The sequence below is a fragment of the Gallus gallus genome, chromosome 2 (assembly GCF_016699485.2).
Source record: "Gallus gallus isolate bGalGal1 chromosome 2, bGalGal1.mat.broiler.GRCg7b, whole genome shotgun sequence".
NCBI classification, from domain to species: Eukaryota; Metazoa; Chordata; class Aves; order Galliformes; family Phasianidae; genus Gallus; species Gallus gallus.
The window spans coordinates 14,695,078-14,713,687 of record NC_052533.1 but is presented as its reverse complement, the minus strand read 5'-3'; the positions used below and the strand labels follow the sequence as shown (position 1 = coordinate 14,713,687).

The 18,610-nt window shown below is 41.9% G+C and overlaps 1 protein-coding gene across 5 annotated transcripts in view; it reads left to right on the top strand.

Moving 5' to 3' along the window:
- The window catches only part of SVIL (supervillin), a 134,132-nt gene that overhangs the window by 11,113 nt on the left and 104,409 nt on the right, over window positions 1–18,610 (top strand). For 3 of the 5 annotated variants that reach the window (XM_040694025.2, XM_046932047.1, XM_040694017.2), the window contains one exon: window positions 15,079–15,149. The gene's annotated coding sequence lies outside the window, so the exon portion shown is untranslated. Of the gene's footprint in view, window positions 1–15,078; window positions 15,150–17,569; window positions 17,682–18,610 lie in introns of all 5 variants that reach the window. The other 2 variants (XM_046932038.1, XM_046932041.1) reach the window with 1 other exon arrangement.

Below are 18,610 nucleotides of genomic sequence, written 5' to 3'. Positions count from 1 at the left end.
AGCTTCTAGTATTAAGAATTTGCAAAACTAGACTGAATTTCCTTTCCTTTCTGGTCAGGGTGAACTTTCTGTGCTGGAGGTTGTGCACAACCTTCGTGCTGAGTTTCTGCTCCCATGCCTTGCACAGGGGCTGCCCTGCATTCCTCCTGGCCTCGGTGCTGGCTGCTGAATTCTGGTATTATGGAATATTCTCTGAGCAGGAGAGCGAGGGAGCCTCAGCCTTCATTTCTGGAAGGGGCAGACTTTACAGAGCAATCCAAAGAAAAGATTTCCCTTCTCTCATTGAAACATTACTCTGAAAACGTTGTTTTGGAGGCATTTTAACGAGCATTGAAACCCGCAGTACAGTTCTGAGACTGGAATATGTGTGTGTGGCTTTGCAATAACACAGTTCTGGGGATGAAGTTTCATGAGCCTAGCGGCTCCCTCCTCCTCCCAGCCCTCTTCCTTCCTGCTCCCAGCCATGTGCCTGTGCTGATTATTGTGGGGTGGCTCTGTCCGCTCTTTGAACTGCCCTGTTAGCTGTGTTAGGTCTAACCACAACATAAACATGCTTTTTCTCATTGCACCTTAAAAGCTTTCAAGTAGAACTCTGAGTAGTATTTATTTGTTGCTTAAAATGCTGGAATGGATGTTGTTTTCCTTTGTGCTTGTGGCTCCTTCCCCAAGCTATTTTAAAAAGTTGTTTGTTTAAAGGAAGCGTTATGCCTTTAGCTGGGAAAGACCAAAAGCTATTGCAGTGTGGCTGGGCTCTGCTGGACTGTGTATGGCAAGCAGAACTTGTCTTCCCCTGAAGCTGCAGATCCTTTACTGGTGCATCAGACTGTAAAGATGCTATGTGAGCACCTTAAAGAGAGCAGGAGATGTTGTGTTTTGGAGTTACAATATTCATGGTGACAGTGTGTCTCTTCTGTGCTTGGAATAAATTAGGAAGAACGGGGAAGAAGTACTCAGGAGGAAGGAGATGCAGGAGAGCTATGCTCAGGCCAGTACCTACGGGTTAGGGGGTTTGGGAAGCTTTCTGAAACTCTGACTGGGTACTTAAAAAAATTTACTAGTGAATAATATGTGCTGTTAACCTGATGGCTTTGGCTTGTGATCATGTGCTGCTTTTCTCCTAGCTTTGCAACTCGGGGTTTGCTTTGGCGCAGAGGAGATGAGGGTCTTGCTGTCGCTGCCTAGCACAAGCACCTGGCTGGACATGTTCCCAGCAACAGTCTGATTCCTCCCTCTTTCTGGCACTGCCTTGTCATGCCATCAGTGCTTATGTGGCCACAAACTCCATCTTCTTTCACGTCTTAACAAAACTTCTGCTCTCTATAGAATAAATTGAAGTATTTTAGTTGGAATCTGAGATTTAGACTCAAAGGTTATACCTCCATGGCAAAGTCCATGTTCCAGTTAATTGTTAACAGGGTTCTCCTGCCTGGAGCTGTAGGGATTGGTAGCTGGGCACTGCCTGGAGCACATCAGCTGTTCAGGTGCTGTTTCTCATGTCCCACAGCACTGACGTGTTTGATTTAATAGCTGTTACATGAAAGACCCTTATCCTCAAATCTGCTGCTAGACCTTACTGAGGAGAGTTTGCTCACAAATGTGACTTGATATTTTCTCCAGATTTAGTTGCAGCATCTACTTGATTCATTCTGTTTGGTGTGCTCTAATTGATGGAAGGGGAAGAAAGCAAACTTGTTTTGATCTTCAAGCACAAGACCTGATATTATTTGGTCATTCATAGAAACCTTAGTATTGTGTTTTGTTCCTTTGAATCCTCTTAATAGATTCTGCATTGAGTGCTGTAATTTCAGGTTATAAAACACAATATTGTTTGAAAAATGCCTTGTTTTTAAACTGAAAGGATTGTTATATTTATTGAATTTATAACTAATGAAATTTCACTACTGAGGTTGAAGCTCTGAAGACTTCCTTGCGAGATGCTCAGGCAATGTCCAGTTGATACACGTTGTCCCATCAGTGAAGGAGCCTTGTGTTCTGTTGAGTTTGGATGGTGTGCTTGTGCATTTTAGGATGATGCATGACAACTTGTCCAGGAATGATGATCTGTTGAAGAGCAGCTTTCTGAATTAGATGTTTTCTTGGTAGCTTTAGAAGAAGAGTTCCTGGAAAGCAGGTACTCGTAAGGAGCTGCTTTTGTTTTACGGGTCAGCACAGCTTTAATTCTCTCTTTTTGGATTACTCAGCTGTTCCTGGTTTTATCCAGATACACAAGGCAATTCTGCTGTTTCTGTACTTACCCTGTGAATGGTGCTGCTTTGGTGCAGAACTGTAGTAATTGCTAGTCTAGCTGGGACAGGAAATGCCGATCTCTCTCTGCCAAACCCAAATTTGATTCCTACTTTGTAGATATGTAAAAGGAGCATGTGCTGAGGCTTCTGTATGAGCAGGTCTTGCAAAATAACTGACTGTAACTGAAGATCAGAGCTACCTTCTAGGTTTTATAGTGGGTGATATGTGATAGATCACATGCAGACCAGTTTAATGGAAACTTGGTCTATCTTACTGCTGAGACTCTACTACTCTCTCTGCCTGAAATAGATGCCAACTGCCCAATTCAAGTAAGAAGTCTCTTATTCAGCAAGACTTGGAACATGGTTTGTACTAACTTCCCTTTCCCACTTTTTATTCAAATAACATTCCTGGACTTCCCAATTCCATACTGACTGACCGAGCACTTGAAGTTGCCAACCATCCTAGCACCTCTACTTCTGCATGCCTTCCACCAAAGCCTCTCCTTTAGCTGTGTCTGCAAGATTTTCTCTTCCAGCGAAAAGGAGCACATCTCTTTGGTTTGGTTTACGCTCCAGTCAACTCTGTTGTACCAGTCTGGGGCAGCAGTGTGTGTCAAAATGCTGTGTTCTGGGGAATAGCATCTCTCTTCCTGCTGCCAGCTAAATGGGAGTGCTGAGAGGGCTGGAACCAACACTGCCTGCTCTCCTGCCTTGCTCTGCAGCCGCCTGCCTCCTGTATTATCCAACAAAGAATGACTTTTGGGATGGATTGTGGTAACTGAAGCATGAATTTCCCCTTTTCTAGGAGGTGGGGGTCTGAGATAAATAGATTAATCTGTGCAGTACTTTTTGGGATCACCTGTACTCACTTACCAATTCGACTGGTGGTTGTTTGGTGTTCTTGTTTGTTTGTTTGTTTGTTTTGTTTTGAGTGAGGTGTATAATCGTTTAAACGCCTTTGCTCCCCTGACATGCATTTGAAACCATCAGCCCCAACATTTCAAAGTCCAGAAGGGGCAGAAGTTTCCCAAGTTTCTTTTCCATAGGTAAGAACCAAGGAGGGTCAAAACCAAGACAAACTAAAAAGGCTCTTCTAAACTGCTTTGTAAAAAAACTTCATTGGTTGCCACAGATTGGGCAATTACTGCATTAGGGAGAGAGGAATGACAATACGCGATCCCAGTGCTGGGTATTAACTCTGAAACTTTAGGGTAGTTTGAGTGCCACAGAGTGTGGGATGTAACGCAGCTGCAAAATGATTAGGAGGAGTAAGAGAAATTAGGTAAATCAAACAAGTTTCCATGTGGGAACGAAGTCTTGAGTGTAAATTTATTTATTTATGTATTGTTTGTTTTGAAGTCATGGGGTTTCTTTGAGTGCTGCAACCTGCAACATAGCCAGAAATGTCTTCTGAAGGAAAAAACTGCTGCTCTTATGAAATCAGAACATGCAAATATCTCTGAGCCTGAACAAATGCTTCCGAAAATTCCTCTGGAGGGCTTGGAGAACAGTCTGATAAGCTCATGTGGCAATCTGTTCCATAGTACTAATTAGGCTGGCAGAAATCATTGGTTTATATGCTGATAAAATATCTCTTTCATAAGTGCTACAACTCAACAAGTCTAAGAACATAATAATTCCATTTTGCAACCCTTTCAGAAGGTGTCCTAAATAATTGATGTTGCTGCCTAGGGAGCTAAAAGGGACTGTAAAGGAACCACTTTGGATGTCCCATTTCAGTTGTGGAGGAACTTTTTAAGTCATGAAGCCTCCTTTAAATCTAGGCTTGCATTTTGTTTTGGCTAAGAGTGGCATTTATTTCGTTGCAGGTTTGCTCTAGTTCCAGGGCTTCTGTGAGAAATTTGTGGAAGTTGAAAATGTTCTTGCACACACACACCGCTGAGCATCTCAATTTACCACAAGTGTCATTAGCCATCAGTGTTTGCCTTTGTTGAGTGTTGAGGTCGAGATGGACCGCTGTGTAACTTGAATCGCTGGCTGTTAATCTACGAACATAAAAGGAAGCTTCTGATTGCCAGGTGTTTTTTGGACAAAGCTGTTGGAAGCGTTGAACACATCAGTGAAACCTGTACCCTTGTACTGTGTAAAGGCTTCAGACTTCTTCATCAGTGGGATATCCACACTTGTGCTGTCCTGAATATGTGGCAGTTGCTGTGCTTCTCTTCTTTGAAATTGGACTTTGGGAATGAGAAAGTTCATGCAGCTACCATTTGGCTTTTGTTTTGGTCTATCTGCTTGATATGTAAAAGATGAGGAAGGAATTCAACTTGAAGATTAAGTAGTAGGTGTGCCTAAGAGAGAACAAACTGTATGATTTGTCCTCTGAACTGATGATGGATGTTGGGTCCCGGGTCTGCTGGCTGGCCAATGCACATGGTAGATGCTCTATAGCACATAAACTCTTGCTCACAGTTCAGGGTGAAAGCAGTGGTTGATTCCCAGGCTTGTTGTAAACTTAGTTTTAATATTTTTGTTTGTGTTTCACTGTTGTGTTTAGCCTTGAGGTAGGGAAATTCCCTTGAACTTAGATGAAATTCAAAGATAATAAATAGTTAATTTTTGTTTTCATTGAGGTTCTTGCCTTCATATAGCCTAGAGAGCAACCTAGCTGGAAGGGAATTGCTTTTCTGCAATATGGCCAGGTTTTTAAAAGCTTGTTTCCAGCCTAAAAATAACCTAGCTCCCAGGCATTTCAAGTGAAGCAAGACCATGTATAAAGTTCAATTAAAGAGTAAACGAAACTTCTATTTTTATGTCATACCTGTATGTTTCATATATATGTTTCAGAAAATTCATTTATCCACTCCTGGCTAACTAGAAAACTGATGGTCTGCCCTAAGAATGTACGTAATGTACGTTGTGAATTTGGGTGAGGCTGGGGAAAAGCAGGAGAACACACTGCTGTGCAGGACAGGACTGAGCTGCAGTTTCTCAAGAGCTGCAGCAGGGAGGTCGGCTCTGGTTCAGATAGATGCCTTCACCAGCATGCGGTGGGAGGAGAGCAGAGCTAACGGCTTGCCAGGAATGATAAGGCCTCCAGGTGCTGAGCACAGAAATCATGTTCTGAGAATCACAGCCCTGCTTTCCCAGGAGTTGAGTGAGCAAGGAGAAGCTTCTGTTGTCAGTACAGTTGGGAGCTTCTTGCCTCCAGCAGCTACATGACATGCAACTGATCAGACTGTGGCTCTTCCAGTGTTACTGGTGTTCTGGCTTATGGCATTTGCTTCTGTTTTCAAAACAGAATTTGTCAGCGCAGACAGACTACTTCACTTTGAAAATGTAAAAATCTTATCACAAGTGCTTGTTGTGTTGCAGTAAACACATGTAACTCATGTAACTTTCCTTTATAACAAACAAGAGCTGCGTGGGGTTTGTTTGTTTGATTGTTTTTGTTGTTGTTCATTGAATAGCCTGCCATACAGTAAAGATACCTTCTGAACAAATATATGTGAAATGGGCAAATGGAATGGCAATAACATTGCTTCCATGAAATTCAGGCTGTTGTCTTCCATGTACTGTACTTGTGACTACAGCTAACAAGGCTGCTTTGGCTACAACAGAGTATACAGTAAGATTGCTCTGATCTCAGATTAAGGTATTTGTCTCAAAGTTCAAAGCGTAAGAAGCAAAGTCCATAAATAAACTGTGAGTACCATGAACTTTTTAATAGCGGAGGCAGCTAGCAAGGAACTGAGCAAATCCCACAGGACTGGGCAGTCTCTACCATAATTATGCAGTCAACTAAGTGAGTAAAATTTCCAAAGTTTAGCTCGTAAATAAGACTGGTTTGTTTGTTTTGTAATTTCATAAAATAAACAAGGAAACTAAAGGCTCTGGAGGCTACTTAAGGCTTTGTAGATGGGTTAATGGCTACTGCTTAATTGTTTGAAGTATATGTAAGGGGATATATGGCAGCCATAGAAAGAATGTCTAAGAGAGAAACTCATCATTATGTATGTGCTGAATTTCTTTATTGATATAGCTGTTTCCTAAACACCACTTCTGTCTCCCATAACCTTTAAATGTTGAGTTAGATTTTCACTATCTATTCGGCTGGCAGAGGAGCAGCTATCACACTGGAGATCATAGGAAGTTGTAGCTTTCCTTTGGGTTGCTTTATGAATGGATTGGACCTCTTCCTTTTGTTGAGGGAGGAGAAATGACATTCTGCCTTTGGAGGACATCTCATATAGGGAACTTCCTGAAGAGCTTGTCTTGCCTTTCCCTTTTTATGGTCAAATCTTACCCAATCAAGATAAAGCAGAAGTGTGCACTTGTTTGGATAGATGTGCTGTGTGATGTCCCATAGCCAAATACAGAAAGAAACAGCAGCAAATGATGATCTTGTTGAATATATTGACTTGAAGAGAATGTCAAGTCTGTGCCCGTTCCCTGCCACCTCTCTTGTCCTTCAGGCTTGGTCTGGAGTCTCCTTCCTCAACAAGGATTGCTATGAAAACTATTTAATTTCAGGAAGTCTGCTTTGACTCTGGATGATGTTGACCATCGGCTTCTCTGAGATGAGCAATCTGCTAAGAACTTCTCTTCCTTAGAGATATCCTCTAAAATTTTATTCCAGAGTTAATGTGAATTTCAGTGCCTTTTAAGCTCTAGTTATTCATCCTCACCACTACTCTTTTCGGGTGATGGACTGGGAGCTGGAATTTAAGGGCAAACTCCTACATCCCAGCTTTCCTCTGTGCATCGGCTCTGCATTTCTGACCCCGAGCTGAGTCATCATGTGTTTAACATGCAAGGAAGCAGTGGAATTATTTTTGTGGTCACTGGTCTGAAATGAGTCAGTGTGGGGCCAAAGAAGTTGTGGGGCAGGGACAGGATGCTCGTGCAACCGGGAAGGGGAGTGGAAATCTGGCAGCTGGCAGCGGTTGAGGTTGCTGCAGAGCCACTGACTGGCCCTAGGGACTCCTGCAAGGTCACACAGGCTTCTGCCAGCAAGAAACTGTAACCATGTCATGATGGACTGTTGTTTGGTCACTTGCAATAGCTGGTAGAAAATGACTTAAGATTTTTTTTTCCACTTGAATTTATTGCAGGTACTGATGTATGAATTAATATATGTTGTCTGGTGTATGCCAAAATCCAAATGTAAGAGTGGGTCGTGTAGGTCTCTGTAAGCTGTATGTGTTTGATGAAGAATGCTTAGTCGACTCCAGGTAACTTTCCTTTGGAAATATGGTTGTTGGATGGACAGCAATCAGTCAAACACAGCCTACTTGTGTTTAATGGCTACTAACCCGAGATAGCACAGGTACTGGTTTGTTTGCTAGAGTGGTAAAAATTGGGTCCACACACAATTGCCTGATAACTCATGCAGCATGCACTTTATCAGTTGCCTAATTAAACACAGAATCATAGAATCATAGAGTTACTCAGATTGGAAACGACCTTAAAGATCATCGAGTCCAACCACAACCTAACCGTACCACCCTAACTAACTAACGACCCTCCACTAAATCATGTCCCTGAGCACCACATCCAAACGGTTTTTAAACACATCCAGAGATGGTGACTCAACCACCTCCCTGGGGAGCCTATTCCAGAGCTTAACCACCCTTTCTGTAAAGATGTTCTTCCTGATAGCCAACCTAAATGTCCCCTGGTGCAACTTGAGGCTATTTCCCCTTGTCCTGTCACCTATTACCAGTGAGAAGAGACCAACCCTGCTCTCGCTGTAAGCACCTTTCAGATATTGGAAGAGAGCAGTGAGGTCTCTCCTCAGCCTCCTTTTCCCCAGACTAAACAGCCCGAGTTCCTTCAGTCTCTCCTTGTAGGGCATATTCTCCAAGTCCTTCACAAACTTTGCAGCCCTTTTTTGGACCTGCTCCAGCACCTCGATGTCCTTTCTGTACTGTGGTGCCCAAAACTGAACACAGTACTTGAGATGAGGCCTCACCAAGGTCGACTACAGGGGCAGGATTACATCGCTAGTCCTTCTCACCACAACATTCCTGATACAAGCCAGGATGCCATTGGCCTTCTTGGCCACCTGGGCACACTGCTGGCTCATGTTCAGCCAACTGTCCATCAGTACACCAAGGTCCCTTTCCATCAGGCAGCTTTCCAGCCACTCCTCCCCAAGCCTGTAGGGTTGCCTGGGGTTGTTGCGACCAAATTGCAGGACCTGACAGTTGTCCCTATTGAAACTCATAGAGTTTGCCTTGGTCCATTGATCCAGTCTATCCAGGTCCCTCTGTTGTGCCTTTCTCCCCTCAGGCAGATCAACACTCCCTCCCAACTTGGTGTCGTCTGCAAACTTACTGAAGGTGCACTCAATCCCCTCACCAAGATCATTAATAAAGATGTGAAATAGAAGTGGCCGCAGTACTGAGCCCTGGGGGACACTGCTCATGACTGGCTCCAACTGGATTTAACTCCACTGACCACAACTCTTTGGGCCCGGCTGTCCTGCCAGTGTTTCACCCAGTGGAGCTTACGCCCATCCAAACTGTGGGCAGCCAGCTTCTCCACCAGAATTTTGTGGGGGACAGTGTCAAAGGCTTTAAACATTTTAACATTTTAACATTTACTCACTAATCCTGAAGACAAAAGTGTCTTTACAGATACCACCCCCTGAGCTGTGTTCCTTATGATGATCACAGTGCTGAACAGAGGTGTCTGAGGGCAGAACTTAGGTAATGTGGTTTGGTATTGGTTTCTATGCCATACTTTTGTTTGGGAAAGAATAATCTAGGAAACTTGAGGGAAGAGTTTAGAGCTCTGTGCTGGCTCTGAAGTTGTCTGCTTCTGTCTTGTGTTTTTATGCCTCCCTTAGAAAATGGCTGGCCAAATAACAGTTCTGGACATGAACATATGTCGTAAATGCATGTGCTTCTTAACACTACAGTCATTTCAGTTTGAAGGACTTTCTCTAGCTCTGTCAGATTTTGTCAAGGTACCATTTGACTTAAGGTCTCTGTACGTATTTTAATGTTAGTTATGGAAACCAAAGAAATCTTGTTTCAGCTTTAAAAAAAAAAAAAAAAAAAGGCAATGTTGGAGAAGCCTGTCTTCAGCAATCCAGTATATCGTTCATCTAGGAACAAATGCATCATGTGTGGATTTTTATGTAGGAGGATTTTTAGCCTGTAATGGTTGGGTGTCAGCCACATGGTTCATGTGACATGACAAATGTGGAACATCTGTGTACTGATGCACATCACTGTTCTAAAAGTCAATCCCACTACCACATGTATTGAATTAAATACAAGAATTTAGGACAAAAATAGTTGGAAGAATACATTCTGTCAAATACAATGGCAGGAATCTGTTGTTCAAGCCATCAGAATTCACTCTGCACTTTTCCACACACTTTTTGCTCTGAGATCTATTGGATGTGCTCAGTATGTGCATCCGAAGCTGTGCCCCCTTCGGACAGGGAGAAGCAGCACTGTGCCTTCCTGGTCATGGTGAAGTGTTTGGTGAACAGAAATGGTAGCTTAGCATAAGGGATTTCTTGATACTGTTCCTTCTCTGAGTGATGTGTATGAAGGAAGAAGTTGGCCAAGTTGGCACACTTGAATTAGAAGTGAAATGTGGCTGAGTGGCTTAGACTAGTATCTCTCATATTAAAACATCATCTTATAAGTATTTCAGTGTAAAATAGCCTTACTTAGTGACCAGTATCCTTGGAAATCCTGAATGTTGCTATTTTGACCCAATGCTGCAGTTAGGGTGTGAGTTTTTGGCATTAGAAGGGCCATGGCATAGAAAAGAAAATCACTTCTTATAGGTGAGATTTGTTTTTTGCAGTTCTGGACCAGTAGGCAGGAATCCCATTTCTTCTAGAATGTTTAGTGGATTTCATGAAGGCTGCCATACCTCATTACGATTTGTATATTTGGTGTTATGTCTTAGGTCTGCAAGGTTTAGACTGCAGGATACAGTGAGTCCAAAAAAGCAGAATTTGGGACGCTTTGGGGTATAGGTGGCTAATTTGTTATCATGGAATTCATTGCTGGGGCAGCAAGAAGCTCCGTGTTGTGTGGAACGCAAATGTGGTAGATGCCAACAGTTGTTTTCATCATGACTTGCATGTATTTTAGAAGTGGCCCTTAGCATCATATGTTTAGCTTTAAACACATAACTTGCTCACTTTGGGAATGTCGTTTCACTCAGAAATGGTTTCTCAATGACTCCCTGCTCTTTGGGGACTTTGAGACAAACGGAATGTCTCTGGGACTTGCTGGCCAAAGTTGTCTGGACTGGCAATGGTATTAAAGCCCTAAATAATTTGAGCTTCCATTTTAATTGTGTTCAGCAACACAATCCTCTAGGTAGACTTTATAATAAAGCTATAGTCAGCTCATAACAAAGTGCAAACTTTTAATCGTTAAAGCTGAGTGGAAATAGTGGATGTTTAGGTTTTGAGTTGGCACTTTGGAAACCAGCTTAACGTCTTTTTCAAAAGCTACTGGTCAAAACCAGGCAGCTGCTCTCCCCATCCCGTCTGCCTGGCCCACTACCTGGGATGTGAGGACTTCTGGGGATTTGTGCATCCTGTTTGAGGGAGTTCCCTCCGCCCCCAGCAGACTTCTTGTTCTGAGTGCTGGCTGCAGTCAGGCCCCTTTCTGTGTGCCCTCTGATGGTCTGGGGCAGAACCTGGGCTGACCTGTGTCTGTCAGGTACAGTTTTCCCAAGCCAGGTGTTTCTATCTTGGATGCGTTTTTAACTGAGCTTTATAAAACTCTATTTAGGAAACAATTCTATACATCCAGAATATTTAGAAGTTAAATTAATCTGAGATTCAGAGTACCAACATGCAGCTTTGATGTAAAGTACATTATGTAAACGCAGCACTAGTTTTGTATCCATAGAAGAACTTAAGTTTCTTAACTTCTTTTACCTTTATTTACCTACTGAGAGTGATTTTGCAGGACCATCTGACTAAAAAATGCTTTATTGCATGGAAATGCCTTTTAGAGTATTGGGAAAATAACGTGATAGTATTTTCTAAGGCTTCGCAAAGGCTCCCGATGTCTTGAGTCTTTATTACACTAGAGGTCAGTGTATGACGGGAGCTTGTGAGGTGGTGTAGAGTTTCTTGCAGAATCCTATTTCATCAAATTTGAAACCAGATTCTAAGAGAAACTGTAGCCTGCTACTTTGGGAAAAAAAAAAAAAAACAACTTCATGCTAACATGTCTTATGACTTTCTTGGCTAAAGGGCTTTTTAAAGCTTCCTGCTTTTAATTCTCCTTGCTTGAGGAGTATTTGGCATGTATCAATAACAGTGCTTTAATGTGGTAAGGGTGAATGTACGCACTTGATTGTTCCAACATGCACCTCAAACATTCACGCTGTGTTGCAATAACAGGACTTTTGTTTCAGACGTATTTCTATATGCATTTCTTGCTCTAGGAGTCATCTTTATCTCACGCTCTGTATAAACTTATTACTGATGTGGTGAGAGAATTGCGTCTGCACCTATTATGCTTTGTGTAGCTCTCCAGGGTGCCAGATGATACCTTTCAGGTGGATGGTTTCACTCCAGGGTGTTGAGGGAAGCAGTCATGCATGATTCTACCATGAGACTTGCAGAGGCTGGCTCCTTAGCAGGTCGTCCTCAGTACTGAGGAAAAGTGATCACTTTTAACATCTGGAATGTGCAAAAGCAGATTGCTTCTGAAAACGTCATGGGGCAGGGGGACTGAAACAGATGGACAAACCACAACAGTGCTATCTTAGGTCAAATGGAAGAGAAATTAGCTGAAAGAGCATCCTGCTGATTGGAGATGATTTATATATGTAAAAAATTAACTTGTGCTCCAGTGACTTACGGCACTGTTCTTGCTATTAAGAGGCTTTGTGTGGATACCACTTCATTTTGCCTCTTGAAATGAGAAGAAATCTTCAATACAGTAACCAAAACTCTTTTGACTTGCTGCAATGAATGTTTGAAAGCAACCCACACTGTTCTGTATGACTTTACTTACTGCTGGGCTCCCTTTCCTATTTGGAAAGGACACATGAAGTAATTCTGAGGCACAGCTCTCTCTTGCAGTCTTGTTGATTGGAATGTAATGCAAGAATGACAGAAACACAGTTGTTGTGGATGGGCCGCACAATCATCCCTCAAGGTCACTTTCATACTGTGTACCCTGGTGAGCTTCTAAATTTTTATGAAGATAGGAGCAAGCTGAATGTCTACTTAAAAAATGCTTGCTTCTTTAACCAGATAGTTGCTTACGAAAGCAAAATACAAAGCAACACTAAATACCCATAAATAGACAGAGGAGTGAATGCACAAAAAAAATAATATCCAATAGAAAGAGATGATTGAAGCAAACTAAATTGGCTAGCAAAACCTATTTCCCAATGCCAGGTACGTGTTTCCTTCCTAGACATAACACTTCCGTGATGTTTTTATTGTAGAAAACTTAATATTGAAGTTTGGCTCATAAAATAGGTGGTGATTCAAGTCACCTGTCTTCAACTTGCTAGAATCATTTCTTCCTTATAAAAAATATACAGAACCTACTGAAAAAGAGAAAATGCAACTTTAACACGTGAAACGTGCATCTTAAAATGAACATTGGGGATTTGGGTGCTACATTTGTAAGGTGATCCTAGCTTACTGATAGGCTTCCAGACTTCTGCTTCAGATAGTCAGCTGATATTTCTTACCTTAATTTATTTAAGTGAAATGCTTCCAAGTTTTTCTCTGTGTAAGAGCTGCAGAACTACAGGACTCTTTAAAGAAGTAGCTAATCTGTTGTGTGGCCACCCTGCATACAACCCACCCTGCACCAAAGTTGGTGCAGACTCTCACAAAGCTGCTATAGCTCTGTCTGCTGCGCACCAAGTGACAGGCTTTCCTGGTTTGACTTTCAAGTGACAAATCAGTGCAGATAGCGATGTACTGATGTTCCACATCCAAGACAATCTTCGTCTAGAAAAAATGGAAGTTTGACTCTTTTTTCAGTCAAAAATGATGCATCTTTGTGGCTGAGTGGAAGCAGTTACACCCTAGCCTCTCTTTCTGAATCACAATATCAAGCAGCCAAATAGTATTTTGGTGTTTGTCTTCCTTTTATAACACACTATGTGATCCCAGGAGCCATCTGTTATGTAACAAAGTGGAATACATCAAAAAGGCAAAATTAGTATTTGGAGTGCCTTTTCCTGCTTTTGTTCTAAGCTCTCACAATGTGTGAGCTGTCAGATACATGGTTCAAGTGACCTGCCAGACACTTCTCAGACAAACTGAGAAGATCATTCATTCACTTCAAATGAGTGTTCCTTGGAATGTTGGAAGTGGGAATAGCATGTGGTTTGCCATATTCAAGGAATTTTTGAGTAGTTTATTACAAAATAAGAGTGCAAATGTGAGTTGATGGTGAAAAGGAAGTTAATTAAAATGTGTTAACAGCTGCATAACATTTGGAGCAAGTTGAATTGCTCCCTTTCTTGTTCCTATGGACTCTGAAGTAGCCTATACTGGGGCTTTTGTTTGCTTTTGAAAATGAGAATTTTTCTGAACTCAAGCAAAATTCCTGTCTTGTCTGTCTTTCTTCCTTTTCAGTGAATTATTTTTGCTTTGACCTCTTCTCTAGATGCTGTTATTAGTGTCTGACACGTTCAGCAGCTGCAGTGGACGCAGAGCAGTGATCTGACTGCTCCGAGCAGTTGTTGCTCTGGTTGCTCGGAGTATCATGGCTTCATTTTGTGCCTCTTACTTGATTAAAACAGAAAGTTTGATGTAGTGACTGTGGGAGTGAAGGACTTGAGCAGTGTATTTGCCAGCTAAGAAAAACATGCAGACGAGCTGAGCCTCACCCCACAGGAGTAAAAATATGTTTTTTTGATCCGTTGCTACAGGAAGGGAGACAGTCTGTTCAGCAGCAGGTGCTGTCTCAAGGAGGTCAGGTGTTTGTGTTAGAGGGATCTTCTCTTTGGGAAGAAACTGCCACTTTTGTGGTAGAAAATAGAGTAGCAAGTGTGGAACAGTTGATTGTTGTGGGTTTTTAATGAGTTCAAGGGTTGGCATCCTTAAGCACAGTTCAGTGCCAGGATAATTCAACTAGTTTGAAACAACTTAACTTGGATGCTGCATCAATGCAAATTTCCACATGGGCAAAGTCACCAGGCAGGACAGCAGTTTGCATTACAGGCAGAGCTGGAGATGGTTTATGTTTATCAAAGCAAACACAAGCAGCTGTGGTTGAAGATGCGGGGACCAGGAGGCAGGCCCTGTGGCGAGCACTGCAGGCAGGCCAGGCCTGCTGACTGGGCCGGCGCTCTCCTCTGGCAGAGGCTGCAGGTCTGTATCCCGGTCACCATGGCTCTGGGAGGAGAACTGGCTGTTCCAGTTGCATCTGCTGATGTTAAAATTGAAGACTGTAAGGATAACAGTCTTGTGGTAGATGATGGGATCTTCGTGCTGTTTTCTGTGCCGCTTGACCTTACTGAAAGATGTAACACAGACTGCTTTCTGTGAGGTGGTGAAATGAAAGCTCAGTTTCTAGAGATATTGGTGGTTCAAGAATGTGTCTTGTGTTAAAGGCTCAGACTTTAACTGAGGGGTCAGGTTCCTCAGAGTTCCTGGTAAGCGTGCAAAACCTCTCTTTCCATATGAACATAGCTGCAGTACGTCAATAGATAAACTTTGAAAAGTGCTGTTGCTTGTGCTGATGATCTTGCCCATATGAATGAATGAGGTAACAATATAAACTCTCATTCCTGTATTTAGCCCATTGTGCAACTGCCTAGGAATTCTAGAGTTGTTTTCATACCCTTGGATGTACATCTGGGGTTCTTACCCACACTTTCTTGTGTTTATTTCTTGTAGGAGGAGGACTGCCTTGGTCATGGTGATACAGATCTACCTGGAGAGTAGGGCCTGGATGACTGGGATTTAAGGTAAGTCTGTGCTGAAAAAAGTGTGCTAATCTGAACCGTGACCTGTGGCTTTTTTGTTGATGGTGGTAGTGGTGATTGGTTTTTAATTTTTTTATTTTTTCCTAGAGTTTGTACCAAACATTTAAAGAAGAATTCACATATGCCTCCTAATACTTGTGTTAGGTATAGCATAAATAAAATGCAGCGGTGTAACAGTTCAGATCCCTGAGTAGCCTTTATGACCTTCAGGAAAGACAAATGGTATTTAAATACCCTGTAAATGCTGCTGCTACTTTAAGGTGAAATGTAATTCAATGTGAAAGTGACAATAGGTGTTTCCAAAACTTTACCTCAATGAATAGGCAGCAGGCAGCTGAGGTGGATCCCTTCTTCCAGCCCTCCCATCGTTCCCTCTTCCAATTGTGTGTTAAAATAATTTAAACAATTCTAATGGCATTTATATCAAATCTAACATTGTAGTTACAGATCTGTAGTCTGCTCTTTATGTTGTACACTGTAGGGAACCTGCTTTAGCAGGGGATTTGGACTTGATGATCTCTGGAGGTCCCTTCCAACTCCTACAGTTTTGTGATACATTTGCAACTTAATTCAGTTATTTTGGTTCTTGGCTACTAAGATGCTTGAATCTGGTCCTGACACGTGGAGTTTTATGTTGTTTTTATGTCTTTATGTTGTTTTCTTGAATCTAAATAACTTTCTAGATTCTTCTGTAATGATTGAGATGTGGTACAAGTTCTCCAGTCATCACAGAGCAGGCTGCAGCTGTGTGACTTCGATATATGGTGTTAAGGCATTAAAGGTCTGCTCTATGAAAGTGACTAACAGAGTACTTTGTTGCCAGCCTCATTTAGTTGTGCTCAGCACTATGCTTTGGTGTCATCCCTGCTTTGCAATACTAAGGAAATGTTTCTTTTCTGAAAGCTAAAATTATAAATAGGCCCACGGTTCCCTTTGCTGGCATTGTTTGAAAACAAACTGTGGAGTGAGAGAATCTTTCTCCTTCACCTTCATCTGTCATTTCCCTTTTACTGAAGACAAATGAGTTCTTCGCTTGTAGCACCTAATCTATCTGTCATAGAGGACAGACATTCAGGGTATGCAGATAAAAACCAACAAAGAAAATGCCTTTTGTTTGCAAAACACTCTGGAAGTATAAAGCTATTGATATGTATCATTTTAAAAACATTTCAGCTCTCTGTTATTTGAAAGCTTGAAGTGGTGTTTAATCCAGCCAGATCATTCATATGTGCTATGGTTGTATTTCCTGTAGAAAACTGGAAAGCATTTCCCCACACAAATGAAGAACAAAAGGGACTTGTGTGTGTGTGTGTGTGTGTGTGTCAGGTCTTGCTACTTCCGTAAAGGCGGCTCCCACAACTGGTGTAGAGCATGAGATTAGACTTGCTCTTTGAGAGATTGGATTAGACTTGCTCTGTGAGTAAAGAGACACAATTTCTTGGAGATGATCAGGAGGATCTCACTGTTTTGTATCAACAAAATAATGGATAGAAAATCCTTTCATGATTTCTTAAGCTTTCTAAAACAGAACTGATATATAATTATGGCTATAATGGCTTGTAGGAGCTGTGGTCCCACTATTCCTCTCACAACAGGTAGCCTCTGTTTTTTCTCAGATGTACGTTGGGTGCACTTTTAGATGTTACTCCAAAATGATGTGAGAACTCTTTTCTTGCACCTTACCATAGCTTCTGAAGGCAGTGAGTACATGCTGTATAGAGTGGAAGTTTGAGTAAAGGCTGGAATAAAGGAGGTCTGAGGACAGTGTGTACACTCAGTTGGAAATGTTTGCAATAGAAAAGTGGAACTTGACCACGATTCCCAAAAGGTTAGATATGCATGGTCATGAAAAATGAATTGAATCTTGACAACTCTGAATGCAAGTAATTGTGTAAAACTTCCCCGGAAAATATTAATGCAAGCATATTCACATCACATTTCTTAACTGTGTGCTTTCTGAAAGTAAGCAGAAGTAGGCTGTTTAAGCAATAATACCAGGCAGTATTTCACAATTCCTTACTGATGGAAAACTTCTTTTTTTAAGAATATTTTGTCTGAACTTTGGTGTTTTACTGCTGCAGAACAGTAGCACTGGGCTTCTTGCAAAAACCAAGCATACAGAAAATCTAATCCTCTTGAGAGTGGTTTGTTGAAATGTGTGCACTTGGCGTGGTACCTGTTGTGACTAGAGTATTTTCATGCTTGCCTTGCCCAAAGATGGCTGTGTTAGCATTGGGTTAACCTGGTGTCTAGGTGCAAAGTGTGGGGGCTCTCACTGTTTGCTTTGTACTTTGTAGGTAAGAACCGGTCTTTGGTTTTTGGTTATCTTCTCTCAGGCTTTGGGATTGCAGTGTTTGAAGTGCAATACTCAAAACTTTTGATTTTTTTGTTGGTTTGTCCAGATCACGGTGATGTTTTAACAGGAATGTTGCCAGGTGAAGAAAGATGGAGTAGGTGGAAAGTGTGAAAGCATCTTCCACACTGCTGCACCCCTCTTCAAATTAATCATTATTGGTAAGAAAGGAAGCTATGCCTTATGTCATTCCCAAAAGTTCAGCACACGTCTCTCTGCACATGGCACGGATTGCTGTCATGTATCCTTTGTTACTGATTATGATCAACAAAAGAACAATTTCAGAGCTGTAAACTTTGGATGGAACCACTGGTTCAGTAATCTTACATTCCTTCTGAAAACAGAAATCCTGTAGAAGGTTTTTGAGGAGCAATCTGTCTACCTGAGAAATTCAGTGAATAGATATCAAGAAGCAAAGGTTTTGGGTTTGTTTTCTAGGATCTGAATTACCCATGACTTTCCAAAACTTTTCTTGCAGTGTCCCACTGAAAACATCAGAAATCTTTGTGTTTAGGAATATTTTGTTTCCCCCAGACTGTGATGACTCAAGGCTGTTGGTGTGGGGCTGTGCAAAGCAAGGGAAGGTCAAGAAACCTGAGAAGTAATGACTCAATTATCATGCTTTTGCCAATTCCTTTGAATTGTGGATTCTACATTCTCTACTGCTTTGCACGTTAGTGTGTGAGACTTGCAACTGATACCTATTCTAAAAACAGGAGGGGAGGAGAGGGAGCTCTGTTTATTTCAACAGGCACAAGCAACACTTCCAAAATACACTTGTGGTTGTATCACAGTTATGAATCTTAGGTTATCTAGTGGTGACTAATGTGGTGAAATGGCAGCCTAATATGTCCATGCTTTATTTGGAAAAGGTAGTTCTTATCAAAAGATGAAGAACACCAGTGTTTCATTCACTGTGTTTGTTGAATCTCTAAGTGCAGATACCACGTCTGTCATCACCTCTCACTGTGAGATGCAGGAGCTTGCCTTTCAGAGCTGCACAGTAAGTTCTTGAGGATTGTGTGGCACAGAAAGAGGCAAATGTCCTCCACTTTCTCTCCTTCCAAGTGCATGTTTTTTAGTCACTCTT